Below are 24,615 nucleotides of genomic sequence, written 5' to 3' on the forward strand. Positions count from 1 at the left end.
GCATAGACTTGGATTACTGTGATATTGAATGGTTTGCCTTGAAAACGAACAGAGATCATTCTGTCGTTTTGGAGATTGCATCCAAGTACTGCATTTCGGACTCTTTTGTTGACCATGATGGCCACTCCATTTCTTCTGAGGGATTCCTGCCCGCAGTAGTAGATATAATGGTCATCTGAGTTAAATTCACCCATTCCAGTCCATTTCAGTTCGCTGATTCCTAGAATGTCAACATTCACTCGCACCCTCTCTTGTTTGACCACTTCCAATTTGCCTTGATTCATGGACCTGACATTCCAGGTTCCTATGCAAAATTGCTCTTTACAGCATCAGACCTTACTTCTATCACCAGTCACATCCACAGCTGGGTATTGTTTTTGCTTTGGCTCCATCCCTTCATTCTTTCTGGAGTTATTTCTCCACTGATCTCAGTAGCATATTGGGCACCTACTGACCTGGGGAGTTCCTCTTTCAGTATCCTATCATTTTGCCTTTTCATACTGTTCATGGGGTTCTCAAGGCAAGAATACTGAAGTGGTTTGCCATTCCCTTCTCCAGTGGACCACATTCTGTCAAATCTCTCCACCATGACCCGCCATCTTGGTTTGCCCCACAGGCATGGCTTAGTTTCATTGAGTTAGACAAGGCTGTGGTCCTAGTGTGATTAGATTGACTAGTTTTCTGTGAGTGTGGTTTCAGTGTGTTTGCCCTCTGATGCCCTCTTGCAACACCTACCATCTTACTCGGGTTTCTCTTACCTTGGGCGTGGGGTATCTCTTCACGGCTGCTCCAGCAAAGCGCAGCCATTGCTCCTTACCTTGGACGAGGGGTATCTCCTCACCGCCACCCTTCCTGACCTTCAACGTGGGATAGCTCCTCTAGGCCCTCCTGTGCCCGGGCAGCCACGGCTCCTTGTTTTGTGGTCATTGGTTTAAGCCAATGGTTTAAAGCCTCACTTTAAAGCCACTTTAAAGTGGCTTGGTTTAAGCTACCTAGTTTGTGGTAATGTTATAGCAACTCTAGGAAAACTAATACAGACTGTATTTGCTACATATAAAATTTTTTATTTAGCTCATCCTCTTAAAATGCTGATCATAGTTTTCCCAGTAAATGTCTTTTACATTAAAATGGACTTTATGGTGATTTGGGATATCCCTGGAATTTATGGGATTGGCATTTTAAAGTATGTATTAATAATTTTATTGTGACATGATACTTTGTGATTGATTGTATTTATTGAACTCTGCATTTTTCAGAGTCTAGTTATAATATGGTTTAAGCCATGATCCTTGTTGATGAATAACTAAATGGTTATTTTGGTGCTTTTTGACTCCCAAATAGCCCAATGCCATGTGACAACCAGTAGCAGAAATAATTAAAGTGAAAAACCATGTTCCTGTGTCCATATGTTCCAGTAGCCTAAATAAGATAGAATCTGTCTAGGGCAACTGCCTATTGAAGTGGTAACCTTAAGCAAACTTTAAGAGTATCTTTTGCAGTATTTCTGGGCTCTTATTCAGTTTTTGCGGAGACAGTACCTTCAGGGTTTGGTTAAACTTTGAAAAAAATATGGCCTTATGAATATCCTCCTATCTTCTAATATAAGGAAGTTGGATATTCTCTTTGGGTACTGTAGTTCTTACTCGAAACCTTTGTGGTATGAAAATTCATTTTTAAGGAACATAAAGGAATTGATTGGAAAAATAGTTGGAGGAACCTGGTTAAACACTTCTAAATGTATATTCCTCCCTATATTCACTAAAATAAAATAGAAGTAATAAATAAATTGTACTATTTTACATTATATATAAGCACAGTACAGTTTTCATTATGAATATTTTTGAAGTGTTGTGTAAATTTTTAAGGTTAATAATTTCTCAAATAGAGTGTAACAATGAGAAGTTTTGCCTCCACTCATTTCCCGTGTTTTCTAGTTTTACTTTTTTCTGTAACCATTTTTATGGTGTGTTCTTTTAGTGTTTTTGTGTAAAAATGAAAACAGATGCTAGTATTTTTCTTTTTTCCCCTTGTCTTAGCTGTAATGATACATACAGAATACCTTCTTTGATACCTTGCTTTTTTCACGTAATGTGTCCCGGCTGTCTTTCCATATCAGTATTTAAAGAGCACTCTCATTCTTCTTCGCAGCTTCATTGTATTCCATTGTGTGGATGTGTACTATAATGTAGTAAACTAGGTGGTGGTTAAGCATTTGAATTTTCACTTTTCACTAACTATGCTGCAGTGAAGAATGTTGAATGTGTACTGTCACTGCGGAACTCTTCACAATGGCCAAGACATGGCTGGGTGAATGGATAAAGAATATGCGGTACATACATACAGTGGAATATTACTCAGCCATTTAAAAAACTGGCATGTACCTAACAGAAGCAGAAGATATTAAGACGAGATGGCAAGAATACACAGAAGAACTGTGTAGGATACACTCCCAGATATGGTATTACTGAGTTAAAGGTAAAATGTATTTGTAATTTTGCTAGATATTGCCAACTTGCCCTCTACACAGGTAATATAATTTTGTATTCTATCCATCATTGTAGGAGAGTGCTGTTAGGAGAATGTCTGTATCCCCACAACTGTACCAATATAGTATTGTATTTGACTTGTGGATTTTTGCAAATCTGATAGCTAAGAAATATTCTCAGTGTAGTTTTCATTAGCCTTGTCTGATCCTCTTATTTTTAAGGCATTTGCATTTATATTTGATCTTGAATCACCTCTTGCAGTGATGGTTGTGATACATTGCCATGGTGAAAGTAGTAATAATATTTTAACAGGAGAGGAAAAGGAGGTGATGATTGTTATTAGAAAAAAGACTTCTGGATCCTCTCCCTTCAACTCATGAATTTTTATATAATTGAAGATTGGTTCTGAAAGTTCAAATGCTTTGCTCTTCCCGCTTTAGGAAGCCTACAGTGTGTGATTGGCACATCAGAGCCATTCAGGTTTTTCTGAGCATTCCTTTTGTATGCTTTCAAGAAAACATAGATTGTTGTCATGCAGTCTCTTTAACCTACTTCACAGGATTGTAGAAAATTGTTCAAATCTTGCCGGAGGTCTGGGCTTGTATTCACTCTGGGTGTTTGCAAAGCAGACTCTTATCTAGTTGGTGTAAGTTGCTTTCTCTAAATGTTTTTGCTTTCATTTAGTGAGTTCTACAGAATGCTAGATGCCTTCTTTTATGGTGGTGTTTGTCTCCAGCTTGCCTATTTTATCTGTTGTTTTTGGCACTTTCATTCTTTCAGAGTCAGCATTCTGTTTACTGAATGTCGGGAGAACAGTTTTGAGCTTTTTGGTAATCATGTCACTGATGAATTCTGAACTGAAACCCATTTCCCTAAGCAGTTATGTTTCTGTAGCTAATAAATACTGTCTTGGCATTCGTTTATGAATATTATTATTTAATTTCTTAAAATCTGGTATCTAACAAATTATAGGAGAAGTATATAATAGAGCATACAACAGATTAAGGGTAATATGAATAAATGTGCTCAGTTATGAAGGGAACAACAGGCAGAATAAGGGTAGAAACTGATGACTCACAAAACAATCCTGTATTCTAAGAACCAAGTTGATAAGAAAGTAGATACTCAGTGACTCATAGATACTGATTCAAAATGTCGTCTGTCAAATAAAGGTATATTGACTTACAATGGACCTCTCAAGTAAGGACAACCTCTTTGCTTTGGGAGCAGTCTTTGTTTAGATGGTTGAATTGCATTTTTAATTTATTCATTGAGTTAAATGTTCTGTGAACATTTATGCTAACTACTAAGCACAATGCTAGATGGAGGGATACAGTGGTGTACATAGGAGACTGTTCTTGTTCACATGTAACTTAGAGTCTGTTGGCAGAAATAGAGCTGTTAATCAATAAGAAACCTGTAACTAACTGCCCAGTGAGAAAAGAGCTCTGCAAGGAGACACTGTTCTCACTGTATGTGTAATTGTGTTCGTGGAGGGGGACAGATTGAAGAAATAGAAATTCAGAAGAATTTCCAAGAAACTTTTATTTAAGAAGTGAAAAATGAATGAGTTAACTAATTGGGGGAAGGAAGAGGAGAAGAGTAGCAGGTTGAGAGAATTCTTTCAGACAGGGTATCAGAGGATGTTTTCAGAAGACAAAAAGAAAATAGACCATGGTTTCCATGTTAGGATTCTGATTTATATAAACATATTTCCTTTTCACCACTTGGTGACACTTAAACGTGCTTTGTGTGTATGTGGGCTTAATGGCTCAGTGATGTCTAACTCTTTGCAACCCCATGGACTATAGTCCACCAGACTGCTTTGTTCATGGGATTCTCTAGGCAAGAATACTGGAGTTGGGTAGCCATTCCCTTCTCCAGGAGATCTTCCTGACTCAGGAATTGAACCCCAACCCCATGCATTAACTAGGCTCAATTTTGGTTGTGGAGTATTCTTTGACTTTTTTTTTTTTAATTAGAGAAACTGGGGCCTTCCTTGGTGGTGCAGTGGTTAAGAATCCACTTGCAGTGCAGGGGACACAGGTTCCGTGCCTTTTGGGGAACTAAGATTCCACATGCTGAGGGGTAACTAAGCCTGCACGCCACTACTACTGAATCCGTGTGCCACAGCCCGAGAGCGTGTGTGCTGCAATGATGAGATCCCATTGGACGCAGGAAGATCCTGTGTGCTGCAACTGAGACCCACCCCCACCAAATAAATAATAAATAATTTTAGAGAAACTGGAAAGGGGGGTGGGCACTGGATGTGAGGAGGAAAATATGTTGTGTACTCAGGCACTGAATATTTCTGTAAATGGACAGTTGTACAGTCACTTCCCTTAGAGAAGCTTGAAGGCATTACTGACTTGGCACGTATTCTTGTCTTACCGTTTTCTCTTTCCAAGTTCAAATAGGAGTGATTTTTTTTTAAACCACCATTTTTATTGAGAGATAATTAAAATGCACAGTTCTAAGTTTTGACAGTTGTGTATACCCACTGTGACCTCCTCCAAAACAAGACCAAGAACTTCCTGAGAAGATTACTTCTGTCCTTTTCTGGCCAGTTGTTCACCACCATAATAACTGATTCCTATCACATTAATTAGTTTGCCTACATCCTAGATTTCATATAAAAGAATCATATAGTATGTATTCTTTTGTGTCTGGCTTCTTTTGCTTAAGCAGATATTTGTGTGTGTTATAGTCATTCCTTTTTAAAGTGAATTTATTGAGATATAACTCATGTAGCAAATAATTCACCTGTTTACTGTGTACAAGTCAGTGATTTTTAGTATATTAATAGAGTTGTGTAACGATTATCACATTCAGATTTTAGAGCATTTTTGTCGCTGCAAGGGGTATCATTATATTCAGTTTACAGAATAGAACCCATACGCATTTAGCAGTCATTCCTTGTCTTGTCCCCTATCTTTTTAATCCTGCAGCCATAGACTGTTACTTATTTACTGTGTCTCTGTAGATTTGCGTATTCCAGACATTATTAGTTCATTTTTTATTGCTAAGTGGTATTCCATTGTATAGACTTACCAAATTTATCTGTTTCATTGCTGATGGACATTTGGGTTTTATTTCCAGTTTGGGGTTACTATAAATAAAGCTACTCCATAAGCACTTTTGTTTAAGTGTTTTTGTTTCTGTTGAGTGAATCTCTAAGGGGATTGCCATGATAGTTGGTTCATTGCTGGACTATGAAATGACTCCCTGCAGGCATAGGCAGGGAAGAATAACTGCTTTTAGGATATATAACTTAAAAAAACAACAGTAGCAGCAACCAAATTCAATAACTTTCAAAAGTCACAATACCTGCCATTTCATAGAGTTCAAGATAGAATCATGGTTCTCTCAAGTCACTTCCTCCCCCAAGAAGGGGGTTTTATTGTCGCTTTTGATAGTCTTTAATGGACCCAAGAAAGCTGAGCGCCGAAGAATCGATGCTTTTGAACTGTGGTGCTGGAGAAGACACTTGAGAGTCCCTTGGACTGCAAGGAGATCCAACCAGTCAATCCTAAAGGAGACCAGTCCTGGGTGTTCATTCGAAGAACTGATGCTAAAGCTGAAACTCCAGTACTTGGGTCACCTCATGCGAAGAGTTGACTCATTGGAAAAGACCCTGATGCTGGGAGGGATTGGGGGCAGGAGGAGAAGGGGATGACAGAGGATGAGATGGCTGGATGGCATCACTGACTCGATGGACATGAGTTTGAGTAAACTCTGGGAGTTGGTGATGGACAGGGAGGCCTGGCATGCTGTGATTCATGGGGTCGCAAAGAGTCAGACATGACTGAGCGACTGAACTGAACTGAATGGACCCAAGTAGTCTATGCCACATAGAATCCGACCTTCTCACCAGTTCAGTTCAGTCGCTCAGTCGTGTCCAACTCTTTGCAACCCCATGAATCACAGCATGCCAGGCCTCCCTGTCCATCACCAACTTTCGGAGTTCACCCAAACTTACATTCATCGAGTCGATAATACCATCCAGCCATCTCATCCTCTGTCATCCCCTTCTCCTCCTGCCCCCAATCCCTCCCAGCATCAGGGTCTTTTCCAATGAACTCTTCACATGAGGTGGCCAAAGTGTTGGAGTTTCAGCTTCAGCATCAGTCCTTCCAATGAATACCCAGGACTGATCTCCTTTAGGATGGACCGGTTGGATCTCCTTGCCGTCCAGGGGACTCTCAAGTCTTCTCCAACACCACAATTCAAAAGCATCGATTCTTTGGTGCTCAGCTTTCTTCACAGTTCAACTCTCACATCCATACATGACTACTGGAAAAACCATAGCCTTGACTAGATGGACCTTTGTTGGCAAAGTACTGTCTCTGCTTTTTAATATGCTATCTAGGTTGGTTATAACTTTCCTTCCAAAGAGCAAGCATCTTTTAATTTCATGGCAGCAATCACCATCTGCAGTGATTTTGGAGCCTCCAAAAAAGTAAAGTCAGTCACTGTTTCCACTGTTTCCCCATATATTCCCCATGAAGTGATGGGACCAGATGCCATAATCTTAGTTTTCTGAATGTTTAGTTTTAAGCCAACTTTTTCACTCTCGTCTTTCACTTTCATCAAGAGGCTTTTTAGTTCCTCTTCACTTTCTGCCATAAGGGTGGTGTCATCTGCATATCTGAGGTTATTGATATTTCTCCTGGCAATCTTGATTCCAGCTTGTGCTTCTTCCAGCCCAGCGTTTCTCATGATGTACTCTGCATATAAGTTAAATAAGCAGGGTGACAATATACAGCCTTGACATACTCCTTTTCCTATTTGGAACCAGTCTGTTATTCCTTGTCCAGTTCTAACTGTTGCTTCCTGACCTGCATATAGATTTCTCAAGAGGCAGGTCAGGTGGTCTGGTATTCCCATCTCTCTCAGAATTTTCCACAGTTTATTATGATCCACACAGTCAAAGGCTTAGGCATAGTCAGTAAAGCAGAAATAGATGTTTTTTTTGGAACTCTTTTGCTTTTTCTATGATCCAGCAGATGTTGGCACATGTGAAATAAGAACTTCCCCTAAACTTGTCCTGTCATTTGCCCTCCAAAAGTGGTCTCAGAGTCTGTAGCTAACTCACATTCTGCGTCTGAAAGTCCAGATAGCTGGAATTCAGTGTGAACGCTGTTGTTCAGACACATGTGGCTTACATCGTAACTTCAGTGTCAGTACACTGAACTTGTCTGAACAAGTTTTGTTAAACCTGCAGAAATTTAAAAAACAGTGGGACGGTGTACCATCAGCATCAGCAGCCATAATTTAGGTATTGTTACATCATGGAGTCTTTAGAAAACCAGCCTTGTGGTTGACTGGGAGACGTTCATGAGCTTTCGTGAACCTCTCCTGCTTGTGGAAAAGACAGCATGGGGCATTTCATGACCCTGAAGGAGTTTTGTTGGAAATTTACTGAGTTGTGAGTCTTTACTAAAACGGAAAACTTTCCAGATAGAATATTTGTTGCTAAGCATATCTGTATTTCCCATGTGATAAAACTGTTAGGCAGTTGGTCCCTTTTAGTAGCGATGAGTATGCTGACATCTCAAATCTTGCAAGAGGCTTGCCAATTTTCCTCACTTTATAAAAGTTTTTATCACTTCTATATACTCCAGCATTGAAGAATCTTTTTGATTCTTGCCTGTCTGTATTGCATCCAATCTTTGACTCACACTGCCAATGTAATTTTTCTGAAACATGCCATTATCCTGTCAGAAATCCTTCAGTGGGTCCCCATCTTCTTCAGGATAAAATCCAGACTTTTATAACGTGGCTTTCCAGGAGCATTTTAACCTACTGCTTACAATTTTACCTGATTTATCTCCATATCCCAATAATCAACATGGTAATAGCTAACATTTATATAGTACTTACTTATATGCCAAGCTCTGGCCTAGGCCATCATAATAAACTATCTGTAATTCTGCAAATAGATCACATACTCCCATTTCATAGCTTTTGCTCACTCTGTACCCTGGAGTACTATTTTCCAGTCTTCATCTGTATAATAATGCCTACTTGTTCTTTCACATTCCATTCAGACATCACTTCTTAGAAGCTCAATCCCAAAATTCATTTTCTTCATCCCACCTCCACTCCTCACCTCTTAAAATTGTTCTGAGATGCCTGGGCAATGCATGTATAGTATCTAGAATTGAGCAGAACACAGTTTTTCCTCCCTGTGCTACATCTTCTTTTTAGTGAGTATGGTTCGGTAAGAGTGACTTGCCCTAGTTTAAGGTCAGAGAGAACAAGATTTATGACTATTCATAATCAACATCACCTTCTCAAAATCTGTGTTTGAAAACACCTGGGTCCAGAGGCAAAATTCTTAGTCTGATAATATAGTAAGATAGTCCTTGCCTTTGAAGATCCCAGATTCTAGTGGGAATAGACAGACTTACAAATGGCTAATTATATGTAGCTAGATCAGAGATTTAAACATTAAAAGAAAAAAAGCCATAAAAGAAGTAGAAGAAGCCTAGGCAACTTTTTTCTGTCATTGAATTTGGAAAGGCTGAAGGATCTAAGCTGTGAACTATAAAGGAAATGATTGCTTTATTTAAAAATGAAGTATTTTACATGATAAAAAAATTCCATAAAATAAAGCAAATAGAAGAGTAAGATTGTAGCTTTTGTTAATACATAACCTCTAACCTCTGCCATATATTAAAATGAACTTGTAGCATTCAGAAAGCAAAAAGGATTAACAACCCACTAGAAAAATGGATGAGAAAATGAATAGAGAAGAAAATGAAAATGATATCACAGAGAAGTCAGAGACATCAGTAAACATGAAAATTGTTCAAGATTAATTCTAATTGTGGAATTGCAAATTAATTTATTTAAAAAATAATTTTATTTATTTATTTATTTTTGGCTGTGCTGGGTCTTTGTTGCTGCACAGGCTTCTCTCCGGTTGTGGCACGCGGGCGCTCCTCTCTGGTTGGGGGCTTCTCGTTGCTGTAGCTTCCCTTGTGGCACGCGGGCTCTAGGATGCATGGGCTTCAGTAGTTGTGGCTCTGGGGCTCTTGAGCACAAGCTCTATAGTTTGTGGCGCATAAACAATTCCTCTGTGACATATAGAATCTTTCTGGAACACGTCTCCTGCATTGGCAGGTGGATTCTTTACAACTGAGCCACCAGGGAAGCCCATGAATTGCAAATTAAAATCTTTTGACTATCATGTTGAGGTAAGTTGTGTCAAAAGTTCACAAAGCCATCTTAAAGCTCATACTGGCCTAAGATGAAAAACTTGAATATAAGGAAAAAGTAAGGACTGCAATAGATTGAAGCGTATTAAATAAGTAAAATTGCAGGAGTTCATAATGATATTTTTAAAATAAAAAAGCAAAAATAACTATTGATCACGTTTGGATATTTCAAAGGTGTCAACTCATTATTATGAAAATTTATACATAGAAAGAAGCATGTATTTTGTTGCAAAGTGTATTTCAGAGTAACCAAAGAGTCAATAGCGAAAAGCTGTTTATAAGTTCAGTTAATAAATGAGGATGGTATGAAAGTGTTAGAAAAGTCACCATTTTGTGCCCATAATACGATAATAGGTCTGGACAGATTATTGGTGGATGCTAAAAGTATAGGTAAAGGTGTTAGGTAACTGATGGTGGGTGCAAGGTGATATTCTAAAGTCACTGAGCAATCTTAGCATGACTAAAAGTAGGAAAGACGTTATATGTCTCTTGATTGGATAATATTGGAAAGGCACAGGACTTCTTGTGAAGTATTCTACCCTAAAAAAATTAACCTGAATCTAATCATACAAAGTAACAGAGAACAGATCATCTAAGGTTTATTAGGTTGTTGTGAGGACTTTGGCTTTCTCACGTGGGGTGAGATATGGTGCGAATAGCCAGTTTCCCCCATAGCTCACTTAGTACTTCGAGTAAAGTTTGGCTGCATTTTATACAGTCAAACCTGATTTTATTTTCTTTATTTTTTACAGCAGTTTAAGGTTCACAGTGAAATAGAGGGGAAGATAGAACTTTGGCTTTTACTATTAATAGTAAAGTCAGGTGCATTCCAGGCTTTTGAGCAGAATGATCTGGCTTAGTCTTAACAAACTACCTGACTGCTATGTTGAAAGTAGGCTGGGAGAAGGGGGAGCAGGAGTATTAGCACAGATGCCAAGTTGCGAGATTTTGTGTTAGTCCAGGTGAGATGTGAAGGTTGCCTGTACTGCATACTAGTAGAGGAAGGGAGAAGTGCTTATAACTGTAAATATATTAAGTTGGCAGAAGATTGGTTAGGATTAGTAGAGACGGCATGATTTCTGATTTAATGAGGGGCATGAGAGAAAGATAAGGAGGACCATAGAGGTTTTGGTTCAAGCAATTCAAAGTGCATTATTACCTTTAGAAGGGGATGACAGAGGATGAGTTGGTTGGATGGCATCACTGACTCAATGGACATGAGTTTGAGCAAGCTCTGGGAGTTCGTGATAGACAGGGAAACCTGGTGTGCTGCAGCCCATGGGGTCGCAGAGAGTCAGACATGACTGAGTGACTGAACTGAACTGGACATTTAACCAGGGTGGGAAAGACTGTGAGAGCAGATTTGGAAGAGAAGATAAAGAATTCAGTTTTGAGTATCTTCCTCTTAATAACTATTCATTGTGAATATAGTACTGCCGAATATTAAGAATCAAGAATGTGAGACAGTTGCTGTGAGAAGGCCTTTCATTGTCAGTTTCACATTACTCCTTAACTGTGAGTTCTCACTCATAAGCTTGATATTGTTTCTGTATTTTTTTGTTTGTTTTGTTTTTCCATTTAAAATTTATGCATATAAAACCTACTTTGTGCCAGGTACTATTCTCTCAAATTCCTCAAGTACTAATTTTTTTTTTTTTAATTCTCATAAAAACCTTGTGAGGTAACTGTATTGCTTGTTTTACAGATGAGGCACTGAAAAATTAAGGAACTTGCCAGAGGTCACACAACTAGAAAAGGTAGAGTTACATCTCATACTCTTAAGTCCTAGGTTTGGTTCCAGAGTAAATGTGAGTCAAATAAAGTGAGCCTGTGAGGCTGCAAAACAAGCATGCGTGCTCAGTTGTGTCTGACTCTTCGTGACCCCGTGGACGCAGCCTGCCAGGGTCCTCTGTCCATGGAGTTTTTCCAGGCAAGAATACTGCAGCGTCTTGCCATTTCCTTCTCCAGGGATCATCCAGACCCAGGGATCAAACCTGCATTTCCTGCATTGGCAGGCAGATTCTTTACCACAGTGCCACCTGGGAAGCGACTTGAGGCTGCAAATGCTGGTACAAAAAGCCCTAGAAATTACGTCTCAAGGTGCTTTTAACCGAGGCAGGCTTTTACGTGAATCCTTTTAACATCAAAAAAATTTATTTATTTGGCTGCATCAGGTCTTAGTTGTGGCCCTAAGGCCTTTTGTTGTATTATTCAGGGTCTTTCGTTGGGGCATGTGGACTCTAGTTGTGGCTTGCAGGCTCAGTGGTTGTAGCATGAGGGCTTAGTTGCTCCATGATATATGGGATCTTAGTTCCTCAACCAGGGATCAAACCTGTGTCACCTGCATTGCAAGGTGGATTGTTTACCACGGGACCACCAGGGAAATTCCTATGTGAGACCTTCTCGAATGTAATGGTTATCTAAGTAGGAAAGTATCAATACTGCATTCTTATCCATTCCTTAACATAATAAAGGCCGAATATGGCAGTCTCACAGCTAACATCATACTCACGAAGGAAAAGCTGGAAGCATTTCTTTTAAGATCAGAAACAAGACAGGGATGCGCATTCTCACCACTTTTATTCCGTATGTATTGGAAGTTGTTGCCACAGCAGTTAGACGAGAAAAGGAAAAGAACTTCAAGTTGGAAAGAAGTAAAACTGTCACTGTTTGCAGATGGTATGGTACTATACATAGAAAATCCTAAAGATGCCACCAAAAAGGCACTAGAGCTCATCTATGAATTTGGAAAGTTGCAAGATACAAAATTAACATACAGAAATCTGTTGCATTCCTATACAATAACAATGAAATGTCAGAAAGAGAAATTATTGAAACAATCCTATTAACCAGTCACATCAAAAAGAATAAAATAAACCTCTCCCTAAAGAGGTGAAAGACAGGTGCTTGAAAAACAGTGACACTGTTGAAAGAAATTGAAGATGAGACAGATGGAAGGATACACCATATTAATGGGTTGGAAGAATTAGAGTTGTTAAAATGGCTGTACTACCCAAGGCAGTCTACAGTTTCAGTGCAATCTCCATCAAAATACCAAAGATATTTTTCACAGAAATGAAACAAAATAATTTAAAATTTTGTATGGAAATAGAAAAGATTGCAAATATAACAATCTTGAGAAAGAAGAGCAACACCGAAGGAATCATGCTCCCTGACTTCAGACTGTATTACAAAGCTGCAGTAATCAAACAGTATGATCCTGACACAAAAACGGACACGTAGACCTATGGAACAAAATGGAGAGCCCAGAAATTAACTGACTAAAGGTGTGTGGATTTATCTATTGGCAATGGAAGCAAGAATATGCAGTGTAAAAAGTCTCTTCAGTAAGTGGTGCTGGGAAAGCTGGACAGCTCCAATGTAAAAAGAATGAAATTAGAATAGTCTCTAAACCATACATAGACCCCAAATGGATTAAAGACCTAAATGTAAGGCTGGAAACCATAGCATTCCTAGAAGAAAACACAGGCAGAACTTTCTTTGACATAATTCATAGCAGTATGTGTGTGTATGTGTATAATTCTGATTTGTCTCCTAAGTCAAGGAAACAAAAGCAAAAATAAAAAATTTCCCTGGTGGCTCAGGTGGTAAAGAATCTGCCTGCACTCTTGGAGACCCAGTTTTGATTCCTGGGTTGAGAAGATCCCACGCAGAAGGGCTTGGTTACCCACACCAGTATTCTTGCCTGGAGAATTCCGTGGGCAGAGAAGCCTGGCAGGCTATACAGCCTATGGGGTCACAAAGTTGGACACAACTAACACTTTCAAATGAGACTTAATTAAACTTGAAAGCTCTTTTCCACGGCAAAAAGACCATTGACAAAACAAAAAGACAGCCTATTGAATGGGAGAAAATATTTGCAGATGATGAACCAATAAGGTTTATATCCAAAATATATAAACAGCTCATACAACTCAACATCAAAAAAATTGTGATTTAAAAATGGGCAGAAGACCAGAATAGACATTTTCCCAAAGAAAACATACAGATTATTTCCAAAAGACAATGAAAAGATGTTCAACATTGTTAATCATTCAGTTCAGTTCAGTTCAGTCACTCAGTCATGTCCGACTCTCTGCGACCCCATGAATCACAGCATGCCAGGCCTCCCTGTCCATCACCATCTCCCGGAGTTCACTCAGAATCATGTCCATTGAGTCAGTGATACCATCCAGCCATCTCATCCTCTTGTCCCCTTCTCCTCCTGCCCCCAATCCCTCCCAGCATCAGAGTCTTTTCCAATGAGTCCACTCTTCTCATGAGGTGGCCAAAGTACTGGAGTTTCAGCTTTAGCATCATTCCTCCCAAAGAAAGCCCAGGGCTGATCTCCTTCAGAATGGACTGGTTGGATCTCCTTGCAGTCCAAGGGACTCTCAAGAGTCTTCTCCAACACCGCAGTTCAAAAGCATCAATTCTTCGGTGCTCAGCCTTCTTCACAGTCCAACTCTCACATCCATGCATGACCACAAGAAAAACCATAGCCTTGACTAGACGGACCTTTGTTGGCAAAGTAATGTCTCTGCTTTTGAATATGCTATCTAGGTTGGTCATAACTTTCCTTCCAAGGAGTAAGCGTCTTTTAATTTCATGGCTGCAGTCACCATCTGCACTGATTTTGGAGCACCCAAAAATAAAGTCTGACACTGTTTCCACTGTTCCCCCATCTATTTGCCATGAAGTGATGGGACTGAATGCCATGATCTTCGTTTTCTGAATGTTGAGCTTTAAGCCAACTTTTTCACTCTCCACTTTCACTGTCATCAAGAGGCGTTTTAGTTCCTCTTCACTTTCTGCCATAAGGGTGGTGTCATCTGCATATCTGAGATTATTGATACTTCTCCCGGCAGTCTTGATTCCAGCTTGTGCTTCTTCCAGTCCAGCGTTTCTCATGATGTTCTCTGCATATAAGTTAAGTAAGCAGGGTGACAATATACAGCCTTGACGTACTCCTTTTCCTATTTGGAACCAGTCTGTTGTTCCATGTCCAGTTTTAACTGTTGCTTCCTGACCTATACACAGATTTCTCAAGAGGCAGGTCAGGTGGTCTGGTATTCCCATCTCTTGAAGAATTTTCCACAGTTTATTGTGATCCACACAGTCAAAGGCTTTGGCATAGTCAATAACGCAGAAATAGATGTTTTTCTGGAACTCTCTTGCTTTTTCCATGATCCAGCAGATGTTGGCGATTTGATCTCTGGTTCCTCTGCCTTTTCTAAAACCAGCTTGCATATCAGGAAGTTCACAGTTCACGTATTGCTGAAGCCTGGCTTGGAGAATTTTGAGCATCACTTTACTAGCATGTGAGATGAGTGCAATTATGCAGTTAATCATTAGAGAAATGTAAATCAAAGCCATAGTGAAATATTACCTCACAACTGTCAGAATGGCTGTCATCGAAAAGACCACAAATAAAAAATGTTGCTAAAGATTTGAAAAAAGGGAACCCTCATACACTATTGGTGGGAAGATAAATTGGTGTAGCCACTATGGAAAACAATATGGAGGTTTCTCAAAAAACTAAGACTGGAATTACTATGTGACCAAGCAGTTCCACTCCTGGGTGTATTAATCTGGAAAAAAAGAAAATGCTAATTCAAAAAGACACACTCACTCTGATGTTCATAGTAGCATTACTTACAGTTGCCAAGATATGGAAGCAACCTAAGTTGTGTTCATCAACAAATGAATGAATAGAAAATATGTGTGTGCGTGTGTACACACAATGGAATACTAATCAGCCATTAAAAAACAAGTTTTGCTATTTGCAACAATATGGATGGACTCAGAAGGTTATGCTAAGTGAAGTAAGAGAAATACAAATACCATATGATGTCACTTATATCTGTTAATGTATTTAACAGAAAAGAAACACTCAAAGATAAAAATAACTAATTGGTAGTTACAAGTGGGAAGAGAGAAGGGGGCAGGGGCAAGATAGGGGTAGGGAATTAAGAACAAACTAGTATGTATAAAAATAAAGCTACAAGGAGGTATAGTATGGCGCAAGGAATATAGTCAGAATTTTATAATAAATACAAATAGAATGTAACCTTTAAAAATTATGAATCACTATTTTATACACCTGAAACATATAGTATTATACATCAACTAACTACACCTCGGAGAAGGCAATGGCACCGCGCTCCAGTACTCTTGCCTGGAAAATCCCATGGACGGAGGAGCCTGGAAGGCTGCAGTCCATGGGGTTGCTGAGGGTCAGACACGACTGAGCAACTTCCCTTTCACTTTTCACTTTCATGCATTGGAGAAGGAAATGGCAACCCACTCCAGTGTTCTTGCCTGGAGAATCCCAGGGACGGTAGAGCCTGGTGGGCTGCCGTCTTTGGGGTCGCACAGAGTCGGACACGACTGAAGCGACTTAGCAGCAGCAGCAGCTACACCTCAGTTTTTAAAAAAGAAAAATGTACTGCATCTTTGTGGTTTGTTTAGGTGACACCTCTGGCATGTTGCAAGTTTGTTTCGGGATTTGTGAACTGATGTTATTCCGTATGCTCCATATATTCTCCTATTTAATATTGCGTCAGTTGCTTGACTGATTAATGGTGAAAATCCTTAAGGAGTTGGCTGGCCTATTTGCATTGTTATTGGTTTTACCCCTTTTTTCTTTTTTGGCTGCATCATGAGGCTTGCAGGATCTAAGTTCCCTGACCAGGGGTTGAGCCTGGGCCCCTGAAGTGAAAGCTCCGAGTCCTAACCACTGGACCACCATGGAGTTCCTTTGTTTACTCCTTTTGGCTCAGACCTCCATTGCCCCAAAAGGCAGTGTAGCTTTTTAGTTCAGATTTCTTTTTAATAGTCACAGTGACCTTTACAGCTGTCAGTTTGAAATGATATAATTTTGCAAAGTGGTTTATATTATTTGTTTTTCCTTGAGGGTTCATCCGTTTCTACAAGGGGATGATGATGGTACTGGCCCTTTTAGGTTAATGCTCCTCTAAGGACCACATGATAAGTATAAAATAGTAATAATACCTGTTTCAGAATTGTTGGGAAGATTACATAAAATAATGAGTGTCAAGTTTTAGAATACAGCCTTACTGTTAGCTGGCATTATAATTTTGTAATATGTGATATAAAATGATAAAGATGTTTATATATTGCATTTATGAACATGGTATATAGCAAATATCAAGCCTGCTCCTCTTTTGGGATGTGAAGCAATAGTAATTTAAGAATATTAGCCAGTATTTTTGGTATTGTGATATTTTATAGATTTTTATAGCGGGACTATCCTCTTAAAAACGATTAAGTCTGTTGCCTGCTAAACTTAACCACATTTTGGTGTTTGTAATAAACTATTTCTCAAGATATTTCTTTCTTCTTTGGAGAGCACTAATTTAGTTATTTTTTATTTGATAATAGCTTCCTTTTAAGGGAGTTTTAATACCCTAGAAACTGTTCTCAAACCTTTTTGATCTTGAGACCCCTTAAAAATTATTGAGCTATTTGAAGAGCTATTCTGTTAATAATTTGTTTGAAAATAACAATCATAAACCTATTATATGTTAACACTTTAGTGAAAATTGTAGTTTTCCAAAACAAAATAGTTAAGTGGGAAGAGGGGCATTGTTTTTACATATTGCAAAATTCTTTGAAGTCTATGCTAATAGAAGATAACTGGATCCTTATCTACTTTTTCATTCAGTTACTGTGTTTGTTATTTTGGTTGAAGTTTTTGAAGAAAGTCTAGCCTCACACAGGAATATTATCAGAAAAGGGAGAAATATGTTAATAGTCTTTCAGATAACTGGATATTTTTCTTGGATACAGCACCAAAACTTCATGAGTAATGTTTCTTTTTTTCTTTTAATTAATAAACTATTTTTTAGAGCAGTTTTAGGTTCACAGCAAACTGTGAAAAGTATTGTGTTCTCATGTATGCATAAACTCCCCACTGTCAACATATGGAATCCCAGTGGTACATTTATCACAATTGATGAGCCTACATTGACCCATCACTACCGCCCAAAGTCCATAGTTTACATTAGTGTCCACTCTTGGTGGTGTACATTCTGTGGGTTTTGACACGTGTATCCACCATTGCAGTATCATGCAGAATAGTTTCACTGCCCTAAAAATCTGTTGTGTTCTGCATGTTAATCCTCCCCTGCCCCCATTTCATCCCAGTCTTTGCAGCCCCTGAGTACTCTCTTCCTGGCTTGTCGTGGCCTGGCTTCTCACTGTGGTCTTCTATGGCCCTTTCTCTATTCAAATGAAAGTGGGGAGCGCTCTCTGGTATCTGTTCTTTTTTATTTTTATTTTCTTTTGATTGAAGTATAGTTGACTTAACAGTGTTTCAGGTATACAGCAAAGTGATTCATTATGTGTGTGTGTATATGTATTTTTTTTCAGATCTTTTTCCATTTGGGTTATTACAAGATATGTAATACCCTGTGTTACATAATAGATCCTGGTTTGTTTATTTCTTTGGTTTATGTTTTTAGTTATTAAATATTATAATTGTATAATATTGAGAAATATAGAACAAAATACAATTATTGGAAGATAATTGCTCTACAGTATTGTGTTGGCCTCTGCCACACATCAGCACAAATCAGCCACAGGTATACATAGGTCCCCTCCCTCCTGAACCCCGCTCCCATCTCCCACCCCATCCCACCCTTCTAGGTTGTCACAGAACACTAGATTGAGCTCCCTGTATCGTAGTGTGTATCTGTTTTATTTGATTCATAGAAACCTTTTACCTTTGATGAAGTTTAGTATTTGAAAGTTTTGTTGCTTGTGCTGTTGGTGTGTAAGAATCCGTTGCTACATCTAAAGTCACAACATTTTACCCCTGTTTTTTTTTAAGAGTTTGTTTTTCCCTTATGTTTAGATCTTTGATACATTTTGGGTTAATTTTTTTATATGGCGTGAGGTCAGAAATCCAACTTAACCTTTTGCGTGTGGCTATTCAGTTGTCCCAGCATCATTTTTTATTTATTTATTTTTTAATTGAAGGATAATTGCTTTGCAGAGTTTTGTTGCTTTCTGTCAAACAGTATCATTTGTTGAAAAGGCAGTTCTTTCCCCACTGAATAGTGTTGACAGTCTTGATAAAAATCAGTTGACCACTGATGTATGGGTTTACTTCTGGATTCTCAGTTCTGTTGGCCTGTATGCCTATCCTTGTGTCAGTGCCACACTCTTTTTAGAAATTCATTTATATATTCATTTATTTTTACCTGCGCTGGGTCTTCGTTGCGCAGGCTTCCCCTAGTTGCGGCAAGTGAAGGCCACTCTTTGTTGCGGTGCGTGGGCTTCTCATTGTGGCGGCTTCTCCTGTTGTGGAGCACAGACTTCTAGGGTGTGCAGGCCTCAGTAGTCGCAGCACACAAGCTTCGTAATCGTTCTGACCGTATGAAATTTTCCCAGACAGGGACTGTACCCATGTCCTCTGCATGAGCAGGCAGAGTCTTAGCCACTGCATCACCAGGGAAGTCTAGTACTGCCCTCTGATTATTGTGGCTTGTAATAATTTTTGAAATCAGGGTATGGAACTCCTTCAGCTTTGTTCAGCTGTCTTCAAAACATGATTGTTCTGGCTGTTTGGGCTCCCTTGCAATTCCATATGAATTTTAGGGTTAGTCTTTTCATTTCTGCCAAAAAGAAATTTTGCTAGGGATTGCATTGAACATGTACTTCAATTGGGGGAGTATTGACATCTTAACAATATTAAGTGTTCTGATCTAGGAACATAAGATGTTTTCCCATTTATTTAGGTCTTTAATTTCTTTCAGCATTGTTTTGCACTTTTTACTATGCAGGTCTGCCACCTCCTTAGTTAAATTTATTCCTAAGTATTTTACTCACTTTGTTACTATTGTAAATGGAATTGTTTCCTTCACTTCAGATTATCCATTGCTAGTGTATAGATGTGGAGAAGGCAATGGCACCCCACTCCAGTACCTTTGCCTAGAAAATCCCATGGATGGAGGAGCCTGGTAGGCTGCAGTCCATGGGGTTGCTAGAGTCGGACACGACTGAGCGACTTCACTTTCACTTTTCACTTTCATGCATTGGAGAAGGAAATGGCAACCCACTCCAGTGTTCTTGCCAGGAGAATCCCAGGGACAGGAAGCCTGGTTGGCTGCTATCTATGAGGTTGCACAGAGTCGGACACAACTGAAGAGACGCAGCAGCAGCAGTGTATAGATGTGCATTGCAAAAATGTAGAAATAGAAACAAATTTTGCATGGTTCTTATATCTGGCAACCTTGATGAATTTGTTTATTAGGTCTAATAGTTTTTCTTTAGGATTTCCTATGTATAAGATCATGATATCTCTGAGGAGAGGTAGTTCTTCCTTTTCAATCTGGATGCGTTTTATTTCTTTTTCTCTTACCAGTTGCCCTGGCTAGAACTTCCAGTGTCCAACAGAGTGAATATCCTTATCTTGTTCCTCTTCTTAGTGGGAAGCTTTAAATCTTTCACCACTGAGTATGTTAGTCCTGAATTTTTCATAGATGCTCACAGTCAGGTTGTAGAGGCTTCTTTCTGTTCCTAGATTCTTGAGTGTTTTTATCATGAAAGGGTGTTGGAAGGGGTCAAATGCCTTTTTTGTGTCAGTTGAGATGATTGTATTATTTTTTCCCATTTCACTCTATTAATATGTGTTTGATTTTTTTCAGTTGATTTGATTTTTTATGTTGAACCACCCTTGCATTTCTGGGGTAAATCCATGGTGCATAGTCCTCTTAATACACTCCTGAATTTGGTTTGCTAATTTTTTTTTGAGGATTCTTGCATCTATATTCATAAGGAGATTGATCTGTAGTTGTCTTGATGTTTTTGTCTTTGGCAGGGTAAAACCAGCCTCATGTAATGAGTCAGGGAAGTACTCATTCCTTTATTTTTTAGAAGAGTTCGAGAAGAACTGACGGTATTTTTATTTTTTCTTTAAATGTCTGGCAGAATTCATCAGTGGAACCATGTGACCCTTGACTTTTCTTTGTCAGAAGTTTTAAAAATCATTAAAAATCACTTTTTATATCCTTTTATTAAGTCTTTTTTTTTTTTTTTGAGTAGTTTATTTCTAAGAATTTGTCCATTTCATCTGTGTTATCTACTTACTGGCATACTCTTGTTCATTTTATTTTTTTGTACTACTTTCTATTTCTGTAAAGTCAGTAGTGATGCTTTCATTTCTGGTTTTGGTAAATTGAGTCTTCTTTGACTTCTTGGTCAGTCTGTCTAAATGTTTGTCATTATCGTTAATCTTTTCAAAGAGGTTTTAGTTTCTCTGATTTTTTCCTCTATTTTTCTGTTCTCTTGCTTCAAAAACTCTTTACCTACATCTTTATTTTTTCCTTTCTTCTGCTTCATTATCATTTTGGTTCTTCTTTTTCTAGTTCGTTAAGGGTAGTAGGTTAGGTTATTGATTAGTGATAATTCTTTTTTTAATGTAAGCTATGAAATTTCCTCTGAACACTGCTTTTGCTGCATCTTATATATTTTCGTATGTTGGGTTTATTTTCTTATTATTATTCTCAAAGTATTTTCTAATTTTCTTTCTTTCTTTTTATTTTGGCCACACTGTGTGAGTTGCAGGATCTTGGTTCCTTGACCAGGGATCAAACCTATGCCCCCTGCAAGGAAAGTGTGGGGTCCTAACCACTGGACCACCAGGGAATTCCTTACGGATGTCTAACTTACCTCTCTTAGTTGTTTCATCTATTACTGAAAGTAGTGTTGAAGTCTACAGCTATTACTTTTCTTCCCTTCCACTCTGTCAGTTTTACTTCATATTTTGGGGGACTCTGTTGTTAGGTGCTTACAAATTTTTAATCATTGAGTCTTTTTTTTTTTTTTTTAATAGTGGTATAGTTGATGTAGGGACTTCCTAGGTGATCCAGTGGTAAAGAACCACCCTCCCAATGTAGGAGACCATCCCTGAGTGGGAAATGCAGGTTCGATCCCTGAGTCAGGAAGATCCCTGGGAGGAGGAAACGGCAGCCCACTCCAGTATTCTTGTTGTTGTGGAGTGGCTAAGATGTGTCTGACTCTTTGCAACCCCATGGACTGCAGCATGCCAGGCTTGCCTGTCCTTCACTATCTCCCGGAGTTTGCTCGGACTCACGTCCATTGTGTTGATGATGCCATCCAACCATATCATTATCACCCTCTTCTCTTCCTGTCCTCAGTCTTTCCCAGCATCAGGGTCTTTTCCAGTGAGTCAGCTCTTTGCACCTGGTGGCCAGAGTATTGGAATTTTGAACAGTATTCTTACTGGAAAATTCCACAGACAGGAGCCTGGTGCGCTGTAGTCCATAGCATCACAAAGAGTTGGACAGCTGAGTGGCTAAGCACCCACACAGTCGATACACTTTATTATATAATAGAGGTTAAGGTGTACAACATAGTAATTCATAGTTTTTAAAAGTTACATTTCATTTATAGTTACTGTTAAATCTTCTTGGTAGATTGACTTACAGTGTCCTTTGTCTACTGTAACAAGTTTTATCTTAACATCTATTTTGTCTGATGTTAGTACATTCACCCCATTTTTCTTTCATTTGCTGTTCTCATGGGCTTTTTCTTTCATTGTTAACTTCTTCATGTCTTTGACTCTAATGTTGAGTTTCTTATACATAGCATACAGTTGGATCATGGGTTTTTTTTTTAATCCATTCTGCCTTTTATTGGAGAGTATAATCCATTTACATATGGTGTAATGACTGATAAGTAAGGATCTTTGCCATTTTGCTATTTGTTTTCTCACATATCCCATGTTACGAAACTGTTAGGTCTTCCTTACTGCCTTTTTATATCATATAACTATTTTCTGGTGTACTATTTTGATTCCTTTTCCACTTTTACTATGCAATTTTTAGTTATTTTCTTAGTGTCTGTCTTGGGGATATATAGTTAACATCTTAATAATGACTTAGTTTCAATAGTATTACAAAATACTTGGCTCATATGTAGCTGTGTCCCTCAACTTTAGATTGTTATTGTACTGTCAAAAATTTCATCTTTATACATTGTATGCTCATCAACATAAACTTATTTTTGTATGTAGCTATCTTTTAATCACATAAGGTTAAAAAGAAATTACAAACCAAAACGCAACCTTCTTCCTTCCTTCCTTTATCAAACATTTTATATGTGCTAAGTTGCTTCCATCATGTCCGACTCTTTGTGACCCTGTGGACTGTAGCCCACCAGGCTCCTCTGTCCATGGGATTCTCCAGCCCACTGGAGTGGGTTGCCGTGTCCTTCGCCAGGGGATCATCCCGACCCAGAGATCGAACACATATCTCTTAGGTCTGCTGCATTGGCAGGCAGTTTCTTTGCCACTGGTGCCACCTGAGAAGTTCATTTTATGATAAAGTGCTTTGTTTATGCTTTCAGATACTATTCTAAATAGTTTGCAGATATTATCTTAATTTTTTGAGGTAAAAACAATTTTATAGCCCAGGAAGATGAGGCATAAAGAAGACAAATTTCCCAAGGCCATAGAAGCGTTATAATACATAGTCAGAAATCTAAACCCAGGTAATCTGACTCCAGAATCCATGTTCTTAACTACCAGTATCTCACTTCCTAGAGTACTAGTATTCCTTCTATTACATTACAGCATGGAGTGTAAAATTCAACTGGGTACATAAAACAGATGCACTCATGTTGAAAATTCAGGATAGATAAAGCAAAGAGTACTGGGAGTCAGTTGGGAGGAAGACCTATGTCGTTGAAAACCAAGCAGGATCACGACTTGAAATTTGAGAGAAGGACACTTTAGGCAAAGGAGCAGGATGAGGCAAGGGATCAGACAAGCAAAAGCAAGGTGAATTTGAGAAACAGAATACTTTTGGGTTGAGTGTGCTTGAAGAACATTGGGAAAGTATATTGAAAAGGTCCACTTTGGGAAGAATTTAAAAGCTAGACTTCAGAGTTTGAAATTTACTCTACATGCATTAGATAATCACTGAACACTTTTGAGCAGAGAGAAACTATTAAGAATTTACTTTACATGTACGTATATATGTGAATCTGAAGGCTAGCTCAAAATTTAGGGTCATTTTAAAATTTCTAAAATATGGTGAAGCTTATTTCAGTGGGGTCCAGATTAAAGTTTGATCTTTTGTACTGCTGTACATTAAAGTGTGTTGGAGATGTGTTATAAAGTGATGATTTTTTAAATTTGCAAATTAGATATGTTTAAGTAAATGTGTTTGATTATATCAAAAGGGAGATGCTTCCTTTCAGAATCATCTCTTGTTTGAGAGGTGGGGTGGTGTAATGTGCATTTAATTACATGCCATGTACAGTCGTTCAGGTCAGCACTGTTTTTTGAGTCCTTCTGAAACCAGTGTGTTTGCCAAGTACTGAAAGTATAACCATAAATAAGACTTAATCATAATTTTTCAGTCTCTTTTTCTTCCTAACTGGTGAACATTGGAATGCTCTAGTACTCATTCTTCTTCCTTCCTTTCCTTTTTCTTTTGTTTATATTCTTTACCATTATAGTTTATTACAAGATATTGAATATAGTTCCCTGTGCTGTACAGTAAGACCTTGTTTATTTTATATATATTAGTATGTATCTGCTAATCCCAAACTCCTAAGTTATCTCTCCGTCACCCCCTTTCCACTTTGGTAATCATGAGTTTGTTTTCAGTGTCTGTGAGCCTATTTCTGTTCTGTAAATAAGTTCATTTGTTTTTCTTCTTTTAGATTTCACATATAAGCAATGTCATGTACTTGTCTTTGTCTTACTTAATATGATCTCTAGGTCCAACCATGTTGCTGCAAGTTTCATTGTTGTTTTTTTTTTTCTAAAGCAAATAGAACTCGGTATTATTTATTGTTTGCAGCGTATGGGATTTTAGTTCCCTGACCAGGGATTAAACCTGTGCCCTCTG

General features: G+C 38.5%; 1 protein-coding gene across 17 annotated transcripts in view; it reads left to right on the forward strand.

Moving 5' to 3' along the window:
* Positions 1-24,615, forward strand: part of LCOR (ligand dependent nuclear receptor corepressor) — a 133,599-nt gene that overhangs the window by 25,959 nt on the left and 83,025 nt on the right. For 4 of the 17 annotated variants that reach the window (XM_070781274.1, XM_070781267.1, XM_070781268.1 and 1 more), the window contains exon 3: positions 11,415-11,466. The exons of 12 other annotated variants lie outside the window; for them this stretch is intronic. The gene's annotated coding sequence lies outside the window, so the exon portion shown is untranslated. Of the gene's footprint in view, positions 1-6,272; positions 11,467-24,615 lie in introns of those variants that run through there. One more of the 17 variants, XM_070781269.1, reaches the window with a different exon arrangement.

This window comes from Bos indicus, chromosome 26 (genome assembly GCF_029378745.1).
Source record: "Bos indicus isolate NIAB-ARS_2022 breed Sahiwal x Tharparkar chromosome 26, NIAB-ARS_B.indTharparkar_mat_pri_1.0, whole genome shotgun sequence".
NCBI lineage: Eukaryota > Metazoa > Chordata > Mammalia > Artiodactyla > Bovidae > Bos > Bos indicus.